Raw genomic sequence first — 18,118 nt, forward strand, 5'->3', positions numbered from 1 at the left:
GCACGTGCAATATTATTTTTGATGGGAGGCAGAACGGTGCATCACACCACACAATTTCAACTAATATAAGGTGTGTTTGTCTCTTTATTGACATATTATAGCTTACATGTCAATTATTTGCAACCCGGAGAAATAACAAACATATACAACTTACAGTGGCATAATTCATATCTTCAACAAAATTTAATATTTTATGGTGCTCTCACATGTTTCTTTTGTTGAATTTTAGATTTTCTTGTAAAAATCCCTCAGGATGCTCCCATTTTTCAGCTCTCACGACCTCTCATTACCACGAGCTGACATGCTGAAAGAGAAAACGCAAAAGAATTACTTTTTTTTAGGTGAAAATGATCTATAATGCACCATAGGTTTAGGCTAGGCCTACTCCACCCCTCTCAATCGTAAATTTTTTTTTTAAACAGTTGACAAAAAAAATGCAACCTACGTTTTACCTCATGTGAAAGAAAGTCTTCAAGCTGTTTTGAAGTAGTTCTTAACCATATCTCCAATTGGAAGGTTTTGACACCGATACATGTCTCTGACCTGAAATAGTAAACAACAAACAACATGAATATAAATATTGATGTGATTACATGAATAATAATTGAATAATAAACTACAGCTAACAAATTAAATGGCAACAAGAACGTACACATTCCGAATAAGTCATGTTTTGTCTAGCAAGAAGATCTTGGAGCTCCCCGTGTTTGATGGTTTTCCATTTCACAAGTGTCACGATTTGTTGGGAGAGCTCGCTGGCTAGTTGAAAAGCAAGGCTCAGTGTCCAAAGCCCCCCCACCTGTAATCACAATCACACCCTGTGTAACAATGCAATTGAATCAGACTAACAATTCAATTGTAGCCACTCATGATCTCTTAAGCATCACCTCTAGTGAACACGTTGGACCATTATCACTTCTGCCTCTTGGATACAGCCTCTTGGTGTCCTCTCCTAGAGCACACACAAAAGACACCATATCTGAGTTTAAAACAGCTGAATATTTGTGAATGAATCAAACTCCAATAGTCATCTATTTTGAGGTCTGGAATAAATAACGCGGGATCTCACAGTATATATGCTACAGCCTATGTTCAGAGCCGTATTTCTAAATATGTCTCTGCCTATAAGGTCCATTTGTAACAGGTTAAAGAAATTGACCTACCATGGCAAGATCATTGAGGGTCTGGCGAGTTTGACAAAGATAACACATTTCCTCTTTTCAGTTACTGCCTTTTAGGATACGCAACTGTGTAAAGAACAATTATACACAGATGATGCACCAGAAGGGACACATTAAGAGTTACCATATGTACAGTTAGTTGATAAATCCCTGAACACTTCTAAACGATGGGCTACCAACCCTACCTTGTTTATAGCCTCCCTCATTGAAATGTCATGAATGAGGTAATATGTAATTCCCAACGTCTAAAATTCTGTTCATTCACCTTGCGTTGCTGTTTAGGATATTTAGCATTCCTGTCCTCTGTGTGCAATGATGCTCAAAGGCGAGGGTAGATTACATTTCTTCCCAGTATGGCACCGTCCTGTACACCTTTTTATTTTAATTTACATTTTATTTAACTAGGCAAGTCAGTTAAGAATAAATTCTTATTTACAATGACTGCCTACCAAAAAGCAAACGCAACCTAGGGTGGCAGAACGTACAGAGTCGCTTTGGCCCTAGGCGAGACAAAACAATTGGCTCCCCGCTAAACTAGAATGGTTGATTTGATGAAAAACAGCTTGCTATCAAGAGAAAATGTTTCAAAAGATAGGTGGATAATGAAAATAAGTTTCGTGGAAGAATGGACAGAAGTCATTCATATTTCTCCAATTTCAAACCAACAGTTGCTGTATACATCCTTATGAATCTAAGCATGGCACTTTTCAAATGTTACCTTTCCTCCCAAACAGAGGCTCGATCGACCCAGATACATTTTCAGCTTCAACTGCTGGCTACGCATCCAGAAGTGCTTCCCTAAAAGCTGTCTTGGTTTAAACATTTTCACTTTCTGAAAAGAGAGAATCTCAATTAATAGGGACAGAATAGCAAAGTAAATGTTTTGTCTAGTATTGAAGGCCGCAGCTCAGCTTCAGAATTATTATAGAGAAGAATCTATATATCTCCATGTTGACCAGTCATGTCATTTGTGGTCATTTTAAAGCTTGTTTCTAGCATAAGGCATCAGAGTTAAGCATTGTTATAGAGTGCTTTATATTATCTGGATACTTTTATTTATTTCAAAAATATAAAGCAAACGATAGGTATTATGTCTGTGGTACATTTGGTCTGTGGTCTTCAGAAAAAAACACAGGCTACTACTGTAGACTACATCATTTATCTTAAAATGATTTTTGATGGAGTGTTGGTGGAGAGCTGCGTCTCTCCGACAGCACCCTGGAGAGGCGTACTGGGAATCGACAATCTAAATATTTTGCTCCCCTGCCTTTGGCAAAGTGGGCACTGCTTATCATGGGGCGACATCAGCGCTCACCTAAATAGCCCTCGTGCCACTGGGTGACAGAAGTTATGATTGATCTCGGGCTAAATAATGTGAGGTGCTATGTGTCGTTGGAGATGCGTCTTATTCTGTTTAGCTCGGAAAATGGCGCCCTAGACGGCGGTATAATGGGTGGGCCAGCCGTCGGGCCTAAACAGTTATATTTAGAATCCCTATGAATTCAATAGCATCTCTGTGGGCCTAGACAAAGATTTTGTAATTTTACTTTTAAAATTGATTACCTTTTATTGTGGCATAAACTCAACCAATTTTGATGTTTTCATCTGATTGTCAAAGTCAGTTCAAATGGCTCCTTTACCAGGCTAGCAGCGCACGTTCATCCACTTCCAACATATTTCAAGCCTCCAAACAGTGGTGAATGCAAAGAGACATCTGTTACACAGAACACCAAAAAGTGTAATGATATTTGCCGATTGTCATAAGGCCAGAATAAATGCCTCCACTGCTGTCTACGCACGTCTCTGTCAGCCACTCATCTATGCCTTTTCAAAATATCAGTGTTCTCGTCGAACCACATCGCGTTTTGGAGCATAGGCTATACCACACGTTTTCAAGTCCATTCTCAAATCTTTCATGCCTCTGACATACGGTAATGATAAATAATGTTGTAATAGCCTCCAGTTTTCTTGACATTTTCGTTTTAATTATTGTGATAGGCTCATGTTTTACCGGTACGGCATACTATCTCTTTTGCTGGGATGCCTTACTGCCTTACTTTCACCCCTGGTCTCAGGATTCAGTAGTGCATGAATGTTTCTTGATAAAACGCTCTCATTTTAAGTAGAGGGCATGATAGTTAATGTGTGAGCAAGTGTGAATCTCGGGTATCTTTGCTGGAGCATATGGTGTGCCATGAGTGTATGTGTGAATCTGCGTTTACGCGTGTAAAGGCCATCTGTCCCCTAGCTATGGGTATTGGGTACAGAGCTTTCTCATTGGTGTTACTCTTTAAAGCCTCCCCCAGGACTTCACAACACCTGTTTGGTTCCCATGAAAGGTTGCAGGTCCAGGCAGATTACTACTGAGTAAGACTCCTAACCTAGATAGCAGCTGTGCGTGTACTGTGGGGAATATGAATGGACACTCTGTGAAAACTGTCTAGCGATACAAGTCACTCTGGCAGGAAGCTAATCATAATATTTCAGCAGCTTTCTTTCTTAGAACCAGCTGGGAAATGCCCCTGACAGTTCCCATTAGCCCCGACTCTGGTTCAGTTCGACGTCTCTGCTGCTAATAGTTTGGGTTAGCATTTAGATGTGGATCAGCAGGTCTGATGTCAGCGTTTTTAACAGTGGTTCTGATGTAAGCAGAGCCTCAGTGATTGGGGGAGGGGGGTATAAAGGTACAACACCTGTGTTGTCAGACCAATTACACAAGCAATTAGCCTGCAAAGCTCTGACAATCATGCGGGTGACTGGCATCTGGATGGGGAGATATAGCTACCCCAAAGGAGGAGGGAGATGCTGGGATATTTACAGTTCTCTATCTGTGTCTCTCTCTCTGTCTGTGTCTCTCTCTCTCTCTGTGTGTCTCTCTCGCTCTCTCTGTCTGTGTCTCTCGCTCTGTGTCTCTCTCTCTCTCTTTCTCTGTGTCTCTCTCTCTCTCTGTCTCTGTGTGTCTCTCTCTCTGTGTCTTTTCTACCTGTTTATTTTATGTGGCTAGGTGAGTGAAAGATGCATGCCTGTGTTTATTATTAGTCGTCTGTCTGTGTAGTGCATGGTTTGTTTGCACTCTGTATTGAGTTTGGCTGGGACGGTGGCTGTATAAGGTGTCTCTTCACACCGCGTTTTGCTGACAACCCCTTGACTCCAGAGTGAGATCAGATGTGCTAATGCCAGCTCAGCCTCCCTGCTCGTCTGACAGGGACTGGGTTTGTAGGGTTAGGCAGGAAGACACGCAGCTCTACTAGGAGAGAGCGAGGGCATACAAATAACTCTTTGTCCCGGAGAACAGACAGTCATGTCTCTCTGACCTGCTGATGTCTTGCAGCTGTTGATGTTGTTGTAGCTCAAACCTATCTTACCATGTCGGCACGGGCAATTTTGAGTGACAAGGAACGCTGTGTTTTAAATGCACACTGACCCAGAGGATGGTGGGTAGCATTTCTTGCAGTGGGATAATGTCAGCTGAAGGTTGTCGGGCTGTCGGTGTAGGGAGTCGCCTCGTGGCTAAGCCAACGCTTTCGCCCTGGCACTGCTCGACTCAGACGTGGTGTGTGGCCGGAGAGGGAAGGACTCGTCACTGAAGAACGTGTCGTGTGGGTGGGATTAACCTCTATGGGCTAGGTGGGACGCTTGCGTCCCACCTACGTAACAGCCACTGCCAGCCTGTGGCGCGATTTTCAAAACCTTAAAAATCCTATTACTTCAATTTCTCAAACATATGACTATTTTACAGCCATTTAAAGACAAGACTCTCGTTAATCTAACCACACTGTCCGATTTCAAAAAGGCTTTACAACGAAAGCAAAACATTAGATTATGTCAGCAGAGTACCAAGCCAGAAATAATCAGACACCCATTTTTCAAGCCAGCATATAATGTCACCAAAACCCAGAAGACAGCTAAATGCAGCACTCACCTTTGATGATCTTCATCAGATGACAACCCTAGGACATTATGTTATACAATACATGCATGTTTTGTTCAATCAAGTTCATATTTATATCAAAAACCAGCTTTTTACATTAGCATGTGACGTTCAGAACTAGCATACCCCCGCAAACTTCCGGGGAATTCGCTAACATTTTACTAAATTACTCACGATAAACGTTCACAAAAAGCATAACAATTATTTTAAGAATTATAGATACAGACCTCCTCTATGCACTCGATATGTCCGATTTTAAAATAGCTTTTGGTGAAAGCACATTTTGCAATATTCTAAGTACATAGCCCAGGCATCACGGGCTCGCTATTTAGACACCCGGCAAGTTTAGCACTCACCATAATCATATTTACTATTATAAAAGTTTGATTACCTTTTGTTGTCTTCGTCAGAATGCACACCCAGGACTGCTACTTCAATAACAAATGTTGGTTTGGTCCAAAATAATCCATCGTTATATCCGAATAGCGGCGTTTTGTTCGTGCGTTCCAGACACTATCCGAAATAGTAAAGAAGTGTCACGCGCATGGCGCAATTCGTGACAATAAAATTCTAAATATTCCATTACCGTACTTCGAAGCATGTCAACCGCTGTTTAAAATCAATTTTTACGACACTTTTCTCGTAGAAAAGCGATAATATTCCGACAGGGAATCTCCTTTTCGGCAAACAGAGGAAAAAATCCCAAAGGCGGGGGCGGTCGGGGTCATGCGCATAAGCCCGTGTCCCTTGATCGGCCACTTGAGAAAGGCGATAATGTGTTTCAGCCTGGGGCTGGAATGACGACATTCTGTTTTTTCCCGGGCTCTAAGCGCCTATGGACGACGTGGGAAGTGTCACGTTAGAGCAGAGATCCTTAGTAAATGATAGAGATGGAAAAGAAGTTCAAGAAATGGTCAGACAGGCCACTTCCTGTAAAGGAATCTCTCAGGTTTTGACCTGCCATTTGAGTTCTGTTATACTCACAGACACCATTCAAACAGTTTTAAAAATGTAGGGTGTTTTCTATCCATATGTAATAAGTATATGCATATTCTAGTTACTGGGTAGGAGTGGTAACCAGATTAAATCGGGTATGTTTTTTTATCCAGCCGTGTCAATACTGCCCCCTAGCCCTAACAGGCCTAACAGGTTAATAGCTGTCACCGTGCATGTTCCTGACGGGGTCATTTGACTTGTGTTGTCAAAGAGGCCTCATGATGCTTTGGAAGGGTTAAACTCGGTGACACCATCTTGATCTGCTCAGCCTCTCCCTCATTTCCCCCTCTTTCTCTAGTAGGCTCTTAACCCCCTCCCTCTCTGCTAGGGCTGGGCGATTTTTATATCGAATTAATTCGATTAAATTTGAATTTGCTTTTGCTCGATATTCCAGATGCCTGTATTGCAGAGTCCATTTTTTGTTGTCGTATTTTTCGATTTTACATCCACTTGTCTTTTTGGTCTCGTCTCGTTCGCTCCTTTCTGTGCTGTGTACACCTTCCCATTTGCCCCAGTTACAACTCGCTATTTGCATTTGAGGTTTGTTCCAACAGAATCGGTAATACGGACACCGAAACACATGGAGACATAATTTTACTGTAATAGAGGAAGTTAAACAGGGTATGGTTAGAAAGGTTATGTTTCAACTCCTCAAATTTCAAGCAGAGCAGATACTACTGAAACAGATGTACCAATCAACATTGCCTCTGGAAAATGAATGCTCAGTTTGTTGCTCGTGCATTACAGTACCACGTTTCACTAGCAGCATTTTGGTCAAATAAAGATTGTTATACTAGCTGTTTAGTCTGTTTAAGAAATGTGCAATAAGCATAAAATAATTATGTTATTGGCAACTCGTTCTCATTCAGAGAAATAAGGCAGGCCACTTGATTTCAACATCTGAACACAGTGGACAGGCTAGCATGCTGTTCAAACAGTTGGAGACGGACAGAAGGGTGTGTTCATTACTAGTCAACGGTTTTGCCTTGTTAGTTGAATTCAGAGCTTGTGAAATTATACCTAGATCCAAATTGGTTAAAATTGAAATGTAAATATTAGCTGGCCACTAGCTAGCACGTGGGCTTGTGCTTGAGAGATTGTGTTAATTTTCTATAATGCCTGCTACATTATTAGTGAATGTGCATTATGCATGGTTCGGGTTACATTTGTAACAAAAATGTCATTTTTAAAGACATACCTGAAAGCCAGATCAGTGATTATTGCAAAAAAAGCAGGTAGAAGTATTTTGATAAAATAAATTATTACTGGGTCTCAAGGTTGTGGAAAGCATATATTCAGCCTAGGTATAACTACACGAGCTCTGAATTCAATAGGTTATTGCTGACTGTTTTAAATGCAGTGGATTTGACCTTTAATTATACAACAAAGCTTATTTAGAGAGAACATAACAAAAATCGATATCTCGTGAATCGTTTGCAAAAATGGCGATATGAGTTTGAAGCCATAATCGCCCAGCCCTACTCTCTGCTTCTCTCTGTGTTAACCAAACAATGGTTTCTCCATCTTTTCAATCTACGACACCTTCCTTTTCCTCTATTCCTCCCACTCTCCCTCATGCAGTCATTCTCTCCCTCTCGTCCTCCTCTCTACTTTTCTCTACATATTTAACCAAACTATCTTTTTCTCTCTAGGGCTCTTTCCTTTTTATCTCCTGCTCTTAAACAAAGCAATATTCTACTCCATGTTCTCTCTCCCCCCCCCTTTCTGCTTTCCCCCTCTCCTTCCATCTCTCGCTACATAAGAACACAGTGGCCTGCCCTAACACCAACTCTATCTCTCATGCCCCAGGCAGGGAAGAAAAGGAAATTACCTCAGTGTGGTGTCTTGTGTGACAGGGCATGGCAGGGTAAAACCCAATGAAATAGCTGCTGGACTTTGGCCTGGCAAAGGTCACACAGTACTCTGCTAGTAAACAAGCTGCTTGCTGGGAGAAAAGCCACTGCGGAGAGCTCCACAGAGAACCCTGCCAGGATTTGATGTACTACAGGCCTGTTTTATTAAGGAGTGTTAAAGCGTTACAGAGCTTTTTTTGTGTATGTGTGTTATCCAGTGGTTTGACAGAGCATCCTAAGGGGATTTGGGCAGCAGATCTCTGGCTTGATGCTACGTGAGCAGAGCATCGTACTAATACATGCTGTGATAAATGAAATGTCAAAATGCAAAGGGCCCTGGTAATCCAGAGTTTGTGTAATCCCACTGCTATCTGACCATCCTTCCTGGTTTACTGCCCCTGTGAGGTGTGCGTGTGTGTGCGTGTACTGCAATGACATCGGCGTCAAGTGTGTGTGTGTGTGTGTGACTGTGCCTGTTAAGATAATATCATGACAATGGTGACCTCTGGAATTAGTGAATACATGACTTGTGCAGAGTTTGTGTTACATGTTTGTTTACTAGGAACAATTTGTGTGTGCTATATTTGGAAAAGTAGTCTGTGGTTTGTTTGTTTGCATGTGTACACTGCATTAGTGATAGAATAGGGGTGTGTGTGTTTCCTGTTGGTAAATGGAAGAGGGATTCATTGCATTAGTGAAAGAGGTTAATGATCTGTTTTAATTTATTTGTGCTTGCGTCACTGTATTAATGTATTACAGTGCATACGTTTGTGTGTGGAGAGAATCCGTGACCATTGGGTCGATGCAGATTAAGAGGGCACACAGGGAGGGAGTACATTCTCTGCTCTGGTTATGCAGAGCGGTCATCACAGACACACACACACTGAATTTATCTCTCCCTTCTTTCCACACCCCTCCCTTCTTCCCTCCATCTGTTTTCTGTGAGAGAACCTCGCCTAGGCAGGAAGTGGTGTCCGTGTGAGAGTTCTCTTCCCCTATGCCCTCACTAATGGAGGGCAGGTCTCCTGTGAAGAAGAGAGGGAGAGAGAGAGAGAGAGGGGGAGGAGGGAGAGAGAGAGGAGGGGATATGATGAGGGCGAGAAGGATGAGAGAGATGTATGGAGGGGATGACTGAGTTCAAGTTAAAGATAGAGATTGAGGACGAGAGGGAGAGCGAGAGAAGGAAACGTGGGTAGAAGATGGATGGATGTGGAGCAGTTTGGCTGTTAGCAGTGCATTAGAGCAGGCTGTGGGAGAGAGAGAGATGGGCCCAGAGAAGGCATCATTCTCAGTAAGGGGGGTTTACCTCTGCTACAGCTCTCTATCATCATCACCATCACAGAGGTTATGATTATTTTATGAAATATGGTATTGTCAATGACAACCCCCGGTCCCCTGATATATGAAAACGGCGGCAGCTCTTTCTCAGAAACCACTCCGAGAGAGTTTTCTAGTGTGAAATATCGGAATAACTCAATGTGCACAGTGAAGTATTTTTTTCCCCTCTTAACAAATCAGGCACAGCTCATAAAGATGTATGCCTTGCATACATAGGCTTAGGCTAACATTGTCTTAGTTCTCATGGCGGTTGGTTCTCAGGGCTATGGGTTATTTGACAGGCCTGAGAAGACCCAATAGACACCGGCTCAAAGTCAGGCCTTGTTGACAGTCTCTGGCTAACGCCCTGTAATGAACCATTGGAATGCTTGGATCCTGTGGGCTTGGCCCTTTGGCTAGTTAAGGCCGCCTCTTCCCCAGCTGCCCTCTGACACGCGTGTTAGTAAACTTCACGCCCTGGTGGCCACCGCGGCACCGGTCCCTATCGTTCCTGTGCTTCTGCTTATGGAAGAAATGATGCGCCTCTCCAGGCCTAGCCCCAACCTCATCCCTGAGGGAAGGAGAACAGCTCGTATGACCCAGGTCTCTGACCTAGCGCCCCCCGGCCGACCCGCTCCCCCCTCCATGTATTTCTGGGTCGGAGGTAGATGGAATGTAGACCCTAACCTATCCCCTTCAGCCAGGAGCTAGCGGTGAGTATGTGGCAGGACATGCGCACCAGACACACAGAGAGGGCCTCAGGCTGCACTGGAACACTGTCTGTGGCTGGACAAACGGAATCTGGATAGTATATAGCTAGCGCTGTACATTCTTTCCCTTTTACAGGTATATTACCAAACTATCTTGACGTATGTACTCTTGCAGGGTAAGGTTAAGGCTAAAGACTCAAGGCAATATTTTGATTTATTTCATAGTTGCCGTTTACCCAGGAACTGTTTTATGAATTGTTTATGGTAGAGTTATTTTGTCATTTAACATGCTAATCTGTCAGGGACTATTTTCCTTGGTCTCTATTATTAACGGTCTCACAACAGTTTAGATGGAATGCTGCTGGTTTCAGTTGTTTACTTCACCTTTCCTTGGCCTGTCACAAGAGCAGCCCGGAAAACAGGAAAAATTGCATTACAACTGTTTTGTTTGGCCTTCTTGCGTAGGTTGTTTCTGAAAATATTGCTGAAATACCCAGCTCTTAAGTATTGTTGCAGTAATAAGTGTGTGTGTGTGTGTGTGTGTGTGTAAACATTTTGGCTATCAAGGAAGAGCTTGGAAACGTGCAGCTGGGACAAGTCAAGCAGATGTTAGCAGCACATATCCGGGTGCCTGCTGAACTGTATGGCTGGGCTTCAGACCTGAGGGGAAACTATAGGAGAGGTCCCTTCATTTACACCAGTGACTCACTCAATTCGGCATGAACCAACAGGCCAGGCTAACTTAGTCAGTACACCTGACCCAAATGAGTCTGTTGTTCCCACATGCTTCAAGATGTCCACCATTGTTCCTCTACCCAAGAAAGCAAAGACAACTGAACTAAATGACTATCGCCCCGTGGCACTCAATTCTGTCATCATGAAGTGCTTTGAGAGACTAGTCAAGGAACATATCACTTCTACCTTACCTGACACCCTAGACCCACTTCAATTTGCTTACCGCCCCAATAGATCCACAGATGATGCAATCACCATCGCACTGCACACTGGCCTATCCCATCTGGACAAGAGGAATACCTATGTAAGAATGCTGTTCATTGACTATAGCTCAGCATTCAAAACCATAGTACCCTCCAAGCTTATCAATAAGCTTGAGGCCATGGGTCAGAACCCCGCCCTGTGCAACTGGGTCCTGGACTTCCTGACGAGCCGCCCCCAGGTGGTGAGGGTAGGAAACAACACCTCCACTTCGCTGATCCTCAACACTGGGGCCCCACAAGGATGCGTGCTCAGCCCCCTCCTGTACTCCTGTTCACCCATGACTGCATGGCCACGCAGGCCTCCAACTCAATAATCACGTTTGCAGACGACAACAGTAGTAGGCCTGATTTACCAACAATGACGAGACAGCCCACAGGGAGGAGGTGAGGGCCCTGGTAGTGTGGTGCCAGGAAAATAACCTCTCACCCAACGTCAACAAAACAATGGAGCTGATGGTGGACTTCAGGAAACAGCAGAGGGAGCACCACCCTATCCACATCGACAGGACCACAGTGGAGAAGGTGGAAAACTTCAAGTTCCTCTACACATCACTGACAAACTGAAATGGTCCACCCACACAGATAGTGTGGCGCAGATGGCGCAACATCGCCTCTTCAACCTCAGGAGGCTGAAGGAATTCGGCTTGGCCCCTTAAACCCTCAAACCTTTACAGATGCACAATTGAGAGCGTCCTGTCAGGCTGTATCACCGCCTGGTACGGCGCAACTGCATGGCTCTCCAGAAGGTGGTGCGGTCTGCCCCACGCTTCACCGGGGGCAAACTACCTGCCCTCCATGACACAGGAAGGCCAAAAAATATCATCAAGGACAACAACCACCCGAGCCACTGCCTGATCACCCCGCTATCATCCAGAAGGCGGTCAGTACAGGTGCATCAAAGCTGGGACCGAGAGACTGAAAAACAGCTTCTATCTCAAGGCCATCAGACTGTTAAATAGCCATCACTAGCACATTAGAGGCTGCTGCCCTAATATACATAGAATTGAAACACTAGTCACTTTAATAATCTTTACATATTTTGCATTACTCATCTCAGATGTATATGCTGTATCCGATTCTGCTGCTCATCCAAATAGTTATATATTCTTAATTCCTTTACTTTAGATTGTGTGCGTTGTTAGATATTACTACACTGTTGGAGCTATTTCGCTACACCCACATTAACATCTGCTAAACACGTGTATGTGACAAATAAAATGGTGTGTGTGTTTTACATGGTTAGCGCATGTGGGTCATTGCTAATCTGTGTGGTCACTGCAGATGTCGTGGTTATTTGTTAATGTAGCCTTTTCCATGGCACTCCAGCATGTTGCTACTGGTCATTCCCACGTAAAAGGATCAATGAGCACCAATGTGAAGTTTTATAGGAGCATGTCAAATGAAAGCTAAGAGTCCATCTTTAAGAAATATATATATTTTCCCATCCCAAAATGTAGGAGTAAGTAAAGTCTTTGATTTATGGTCAAACAGATGGAAAAGGGGTCTTAGAAAATATCTAGCAGAATAAAGCACAACTTTTTTTTTATGCACGTAAACGAACGTTCACACGCTGGTTGACGTAATGCGCTTCAGTTCGAAAGCAAGTCTGTTTGTCGTCACGTCTTCGCGAAGCAATGCCGGTAAAGTGAGCGGATAATTTGACAGAAAATAGAATGTTTGTTCATTGTTACGTCTGGAATTGTGACATGTGTAGTTGTTTATTTAGCGTTGATACGTTTAGCTGCCAGTGCCAATAATGCATATTTGAAAACAATAACTTTATGCCTACCTTGGTTGATTTCGAGCACAGGCATATAGCCTAGACTGGCTATAGCTGGGAAACGCAAAGAACTCCGTTCAAGATTGAATACTGTGTATGTAGAAGGAATGAGACTAGCTAAATTCTTTATAAACTGATAGGGTGTTTTAGCTACAACTCTCCTCACATTCTTGAGGCAACGTAACAGGAGGCAGGTACGGTGGCTCCTGTAGGACATATAAGGTGAGACAAAAGGAACACGCAACAATAATTCACAAGGGCAACATAGCGAACATAACAAATACAACTGTTTATTATAGATTCGAGTGACAGACTGCGTAGTGTATGCTAACTTAACTATCTGAATTGATGCTCTACTCTCATGCGCAAATTTTGACTCCGTTGATGGCGTCTTTTCCGTGCGATTTCGGCTTAAGTATTAAAAGGTATCAGAAATGCATCAAAACACAATGTTGAAGACCCCTGCCAACTAATATCGACAGTTGTATTTAGAAATGTTTCTGCCTTCTGTAGTTTTTGGAAGTTCTCTTACCCAAAACCCACACATCTTTAAGATATTTTCACATTTCTCTCCCTCATGAGGGAGGATTATGAAATGTCACAGAAGTGACAAGTAAAGGTAGACCTATCAATTAGTTCGTGTTTTTACAGATATACATTTTGTTTATTAATTATTACGTGATTTAAACTTAATTTCGTTACCTAGTCGGTAACGGAATTTCTGCAATTGAATTGGCTACAATGGGAAATTATAGTAGTTGCAGAACCATAGTTCACAAGTTAGTACAATAGAGTACAGTAAAATAAGTACTGTACAGTTCTTTACTGTAGAGTACAGTAGTGCACATTAGAGTTGTACTGAACTATACTTTACTGAACTATGCTGCGCTGAACTGTGCTGCAGAGCTCAACATTAATGCTTGCCCGGGGCAAGTGGGGGAAAAAAAGTTGGACAAGCAGATTATAGATTTTAAATTGTCCGATTGGATAAGTAAAATAAATCACTATCAAACAATTGGGCTACTCCGATCATAATTGATCATAATTGTATCAGTGTCCTCCGGATGCGATGTTTTGCTCACTGTCCACCCAATCTCTGCAGAGTGCATCGGAGTATAATTATTGTAGGCCTGCATTGACAGGCATGAGTGGTCTTTCAATCATGCAGTCGCGAGGTGCGTTTTTGAGATCCAAGCGAGCATAGCCACGTTTTAAACATTGGTTGATTAATTATTGCTAGATTAGTTATTTGCCCAGTTATAGCTAATTTTTGGTCAGCAATGAAAATCCTGGAAAAAGTCATGGTGAGGTGAGATGCACAACAGGTAAAGTGATATACAACAGACTAACTGCTGTAGATAACTAGCCAGACTACACTATGATTTGAGTTGGCTATCTCGCTAGCTAACTTTAGCCTTTTAGCATGTTTTATTCCACTGGCACAAGTGTATAACCGCAAATGGCCAACGCGCAGTTAATGAGTGCAGTTGATGAAAACAATGCTGTATACTCCGATAGTCAAGTGCTCAAAATTGGCTAGGATTGTCCTTTATTCAATACTGGCCATGTAATTATAGCAACGTTAATTAATTAGTATTACAATAGCCTAATTGACAAAGTAACCTATGCTGTCAAGATCCCCTTGAACACTGAATATTTTAACCTTACAAATAGACAAACATCTTAGTTAGCTACCTCACTCACCTTAGCCATTTGATTCCTGGTTCATTGAATGAGGGAATTATTTTATAAAGACATAAAAAGTATTTGGTTGTAATTGTAATGTAGCAGGGTGGCCAACCCTCCTCAAAGAGATTCCAGGAGAGCTAGTTCGTGTGCAGTCTTTTGTTCCAGCCCTGCTCGAACACAAGACGTTGTAAAAAAAGAAATCAGCCGCTCAACAGGATCTTGATAAGCTGACTCTGGTGTGTTTGAGCAGAGTTTTATAAAAAGCCCTGCCCACCCAGTAGGTTTCTAGATGGAGGGTTGACGAACCACATGCGTTTTCTACTGTAGCCTATCAGTGCAGTATTTTACTTTGAGGGGGGGTTAAGTGCCTTGCTCAGGACATATAAAACATGGGATCATAGAGCAGCAGCCTTCCATTTCAATACCAGTGATAGTAATGAAGGTAAAATAATAAAAGTGGTTCCTAGCATCATACAACACAATTCTGTCACCTTTTTGGTCTGTGGTGTTACAGACCTGTTTTTTTGGGGAGGGGACAAGTCACGTGAGCTTTCGGACAAGTAAAAAATCTGTCCTACTTTTCCGAAGGACAAGTGGCTAAAAAGGTTCATGTAAAGCCCTGCACTGTACTTTGATGTCCAAACTTGTGAAATATAGAAATCTATGATTGGTTCAGATTTAGTCAGGTTCGGACCAACCAAATTTGGTCTTGTTTTGGGGCAGTAATAGCCAGTGTGTAGTGAAATAATAGCTAGTGTGTAGAATAATACCCAAATATCAAAAGGAGGATATAGCATATTTATACCTTTTGTGTAGGATACATCACCTGAAGAGAATGACATTCACATCCATAATTATGCATTTCTGTGATTTTACAGATTAGGGACCCATGATAAATTTCCATTAACGTAATTCCGTTACCGGGTTTAAATCCACTTCACTTACTGTAGTTCAATAACCAAAATCAATTTTTTCAAAGTCAAGGTGTCATGACACCCCATTCTTTCTTCAGACATCTTTAATTCGAAGCAGATATTTCATTTTTGGAAAACGTGGACACAAAAACTGAGGGAGATTTTGCCATTCTGTTACCAAACTTTGTGTCTACACAGTTCTTTCAGTAAATGTGTTTTTGTAAAATCTTAAGTGTCAATTGTTAAGTGGTCTTTGTGCATACAGTTGTGTGGTTTGTTCAATGGTTTTTGTATGGCGTACATTTTAAGTGAAAAATCTTGAGTTTCAGCACAATTCCATTCCCGTGGAATTGCCCTACTACAAAACATATCATAGCAACTCCTTTGCGTAGCGAACCATTTTCACATCCCTGTTTATATTTAGCATAGCCTACCTTGATTTTTCTACATGCCAAGATTTGCATAATGGTGTTCCGTGCCACCTGTTTACCACACACAGTGGAACAGGTCAGCCCAGGAATTGTCATCAGTGTGGATTACACTATTATCAGTGGTAACGTAACATGAGGGACTGATGGATACTGAACATCTAATGGAATGATGGCTGTCTATCTAATGGGTTCTGATGCCTCTGATCTCAACCAGGCAGGGATGATGAAGGCAGGTAAGCATTGTTGTCCTTTAGCCTATCGTTAGGCTCAGGTCAAAGAGGTTTAATATGTAACTAATTGAGACGATACTCTCTGTAGTCTGGACTGGAGCTGGTCAGTGTTGCGGTAAAGGTCCAGTTATCCCTGCTGATGATAATAGCATTCTACTGGAGGTCGGATCAAATCTAGAATGGTTATGGCACTTTATTCCACATGGAATGCGTTTGTCTATGCTCTCAATTTCTATGCCCTGTCAGTTTTGTCGAACATTCTATCAACTGAGCACAGCCCTGGTGTGGGCATGGCTAAATGCCAAATGATGCTTGATCCGAAAAGGTGGTCGGAGGCTCCGTATGGAGGGTATGATGCAATTGCACAGCCTCCGGAGGCATGCCAGAAGCCAAATTGAGCTCCGTACCGCATCGCTGTGCGCCTCCCAAATTTTGAAACGATGCGGAGGACTCCGTATTGCGCCACATTGACCTGATTGGTTGACGGTAGGTGAGGGCGGAGGTCCTGTATAAACCCAAACTCACTTCCTTGACAACTGTCTTCACAACAGCTTTGTGCTGCTCCGCGACGCGCAGGAAGTATGAATTCCATGACTTCTGCAGAGGCCGTGTCACCGTAAATACTGCACAGCCAATGCAGACATCGGATTGACCATGCAGCGCCTTTAAGGGGACTAAGGGGACCAAGGAGACTGAGGCAATGCCCAGCCCTGCATTTCAGGAAGTACAATCCACTGGCTGCTTGACCTACTGAGCAGCAAGCGGAACTGCCCCTTTCTACCTTCAGGCTATGCGCAAACCCTACACCCCAAACCGAGCACTCTGTTCTGCCACCTCTAGTCTCTTGGCCGTCCAAGCCCTACGGGAGTCAGCTCTTTGTCCTGGTACCCCAATGGGTGAACAAGCTTCCCCTGACGCTAGGACAGCAGAGTCCCTGCCCATCTTCCAAAAATATATAAAAACAATTAAATTCACTTGTCTTTTCCAATGAGCACTGTCTTTGCTGTTAACTTCTGCTTTATTGTGGAGAAATGTATTTACTACGACTGTGATATGTGGTTGTCTCACCAAGCTATCTTAAATATGTAATCCACAGTAGGGGGAAACGGCGCCGCAGGCCCCCCCCACCCCCCACCACCACCACCGTTGTTATTGTTTTTGTTGCCGAGCTGAGGATTGTTGTGCTGCATTTTCCAAAAAACAGAGAGCACAATATGCACTGCAATCTCACGTGCAAGGATGTAAACGGATGTGGCTGTTTCATCATTAAGGATTCCAGCTTTAAGATGAATGCGCTACTACTGTAAGTCGCTCTGGATAAGAGTGTCTTCAAAATGACTAAAATGTAAACAAAAATATGTGTTGTCCTGCTCTCTTTTCTCTGTGAAGGGCTCATTGATCTCTGGCTAATCACTGCTGGCCAGCCCAGAGCCCTGCAGCAGGATGTAGAGCAATGAATTAACCATGGGTGCCCAGGTCTTATCACCAACCAGCCCGCTATCGACCTGCAGCCCAGGCACAGGCTCCCTTCGTTACACAGACTGGGTGTACTGGATCTCTCAGCCAGACCCCTTTTTTTGATGCATGTTTTACTCTGCAAATATCAAAACACAAGACATTCCTTTTGATATTGATCTCTTTTGTGCTGCCACTTGGTGATGCACCTACTGTAGTAGGCGTGTGCTGCTGTAGTGTTACAGTAAACAGAGTCTGGGTAGCTGGAACTTGCTTTGCACAGTAACTTTTGAATCCCTTATATTATTGTCCCCGTTCTACTATTAAACCTACAACCGTCCTACCTGTGGTCGTGGTGTGTGTGTATATTATCTACAGTGTCTGGATTCGTCTCTGTCTCTCTCTCTCTGTGATGGACTTTGAACTCTTCTCTTTCTCTGCAGATAGTTCTCTCTTCATAGTGACTCTCTGACTAACTCAATTCAGTGGGTATTATGTATTCTCCAAACCCTGCCTCAAAAGCCCCATTCATTCATCATTAACAGTGGTTTTAATGTGTTTACTAAATACATGGATGAATTACCGTAAACTGGGTGTGGGTTATTTTTACTGTACACAGCTGTCTAGTGCTTT

At 42.9% G+C, this 18,118-nt stretch overlaps 1 protein-coding gene and 1 long non-coding RNA gene across 3 annotated transcripts in view; one reads left to right on the forward strand and one right to left on the reverse strand.

Moving 5' to 3' along the window:
* The window catches only part of arhgap35a (Rho GTPase activating protein 35a), a 104,825-nt gene that overhangs the window by 38,284 nt on the left and 48,423 nt on the right, over positions 1 to 18,118 (forward strand). The window lies entirely within an intron of this gene.
* Positions 67 to 13,329, reverse strand: LOC123744719 (uncharacterized). Its single transcript, XR_006771128.1, has 5 exons — positions 12,776 to 13,329; positions 888 to 952; positions 653 to 799; positions 453 to 543; positions 67 to 304 (listed from the first exon to the last, which is right to left on the reverse strand). It is a non-coding gene; the product is annotated as an uncharacterized lncRNA (long non-coding RNA).

Source organism: Salmo salar, chromosome ssa09, assembly GCF_905237065.1.
Source record: "Salmo salar chromosome ssa09, Ssal_v3.1, whole genome shotgun sequence".
Taxonomy (NCBI): Eukaryota; Metazoa; Chordata; class Actinopteri; order Salmoniformes; family Salmonidae; genus Salmo; species Salmo salar.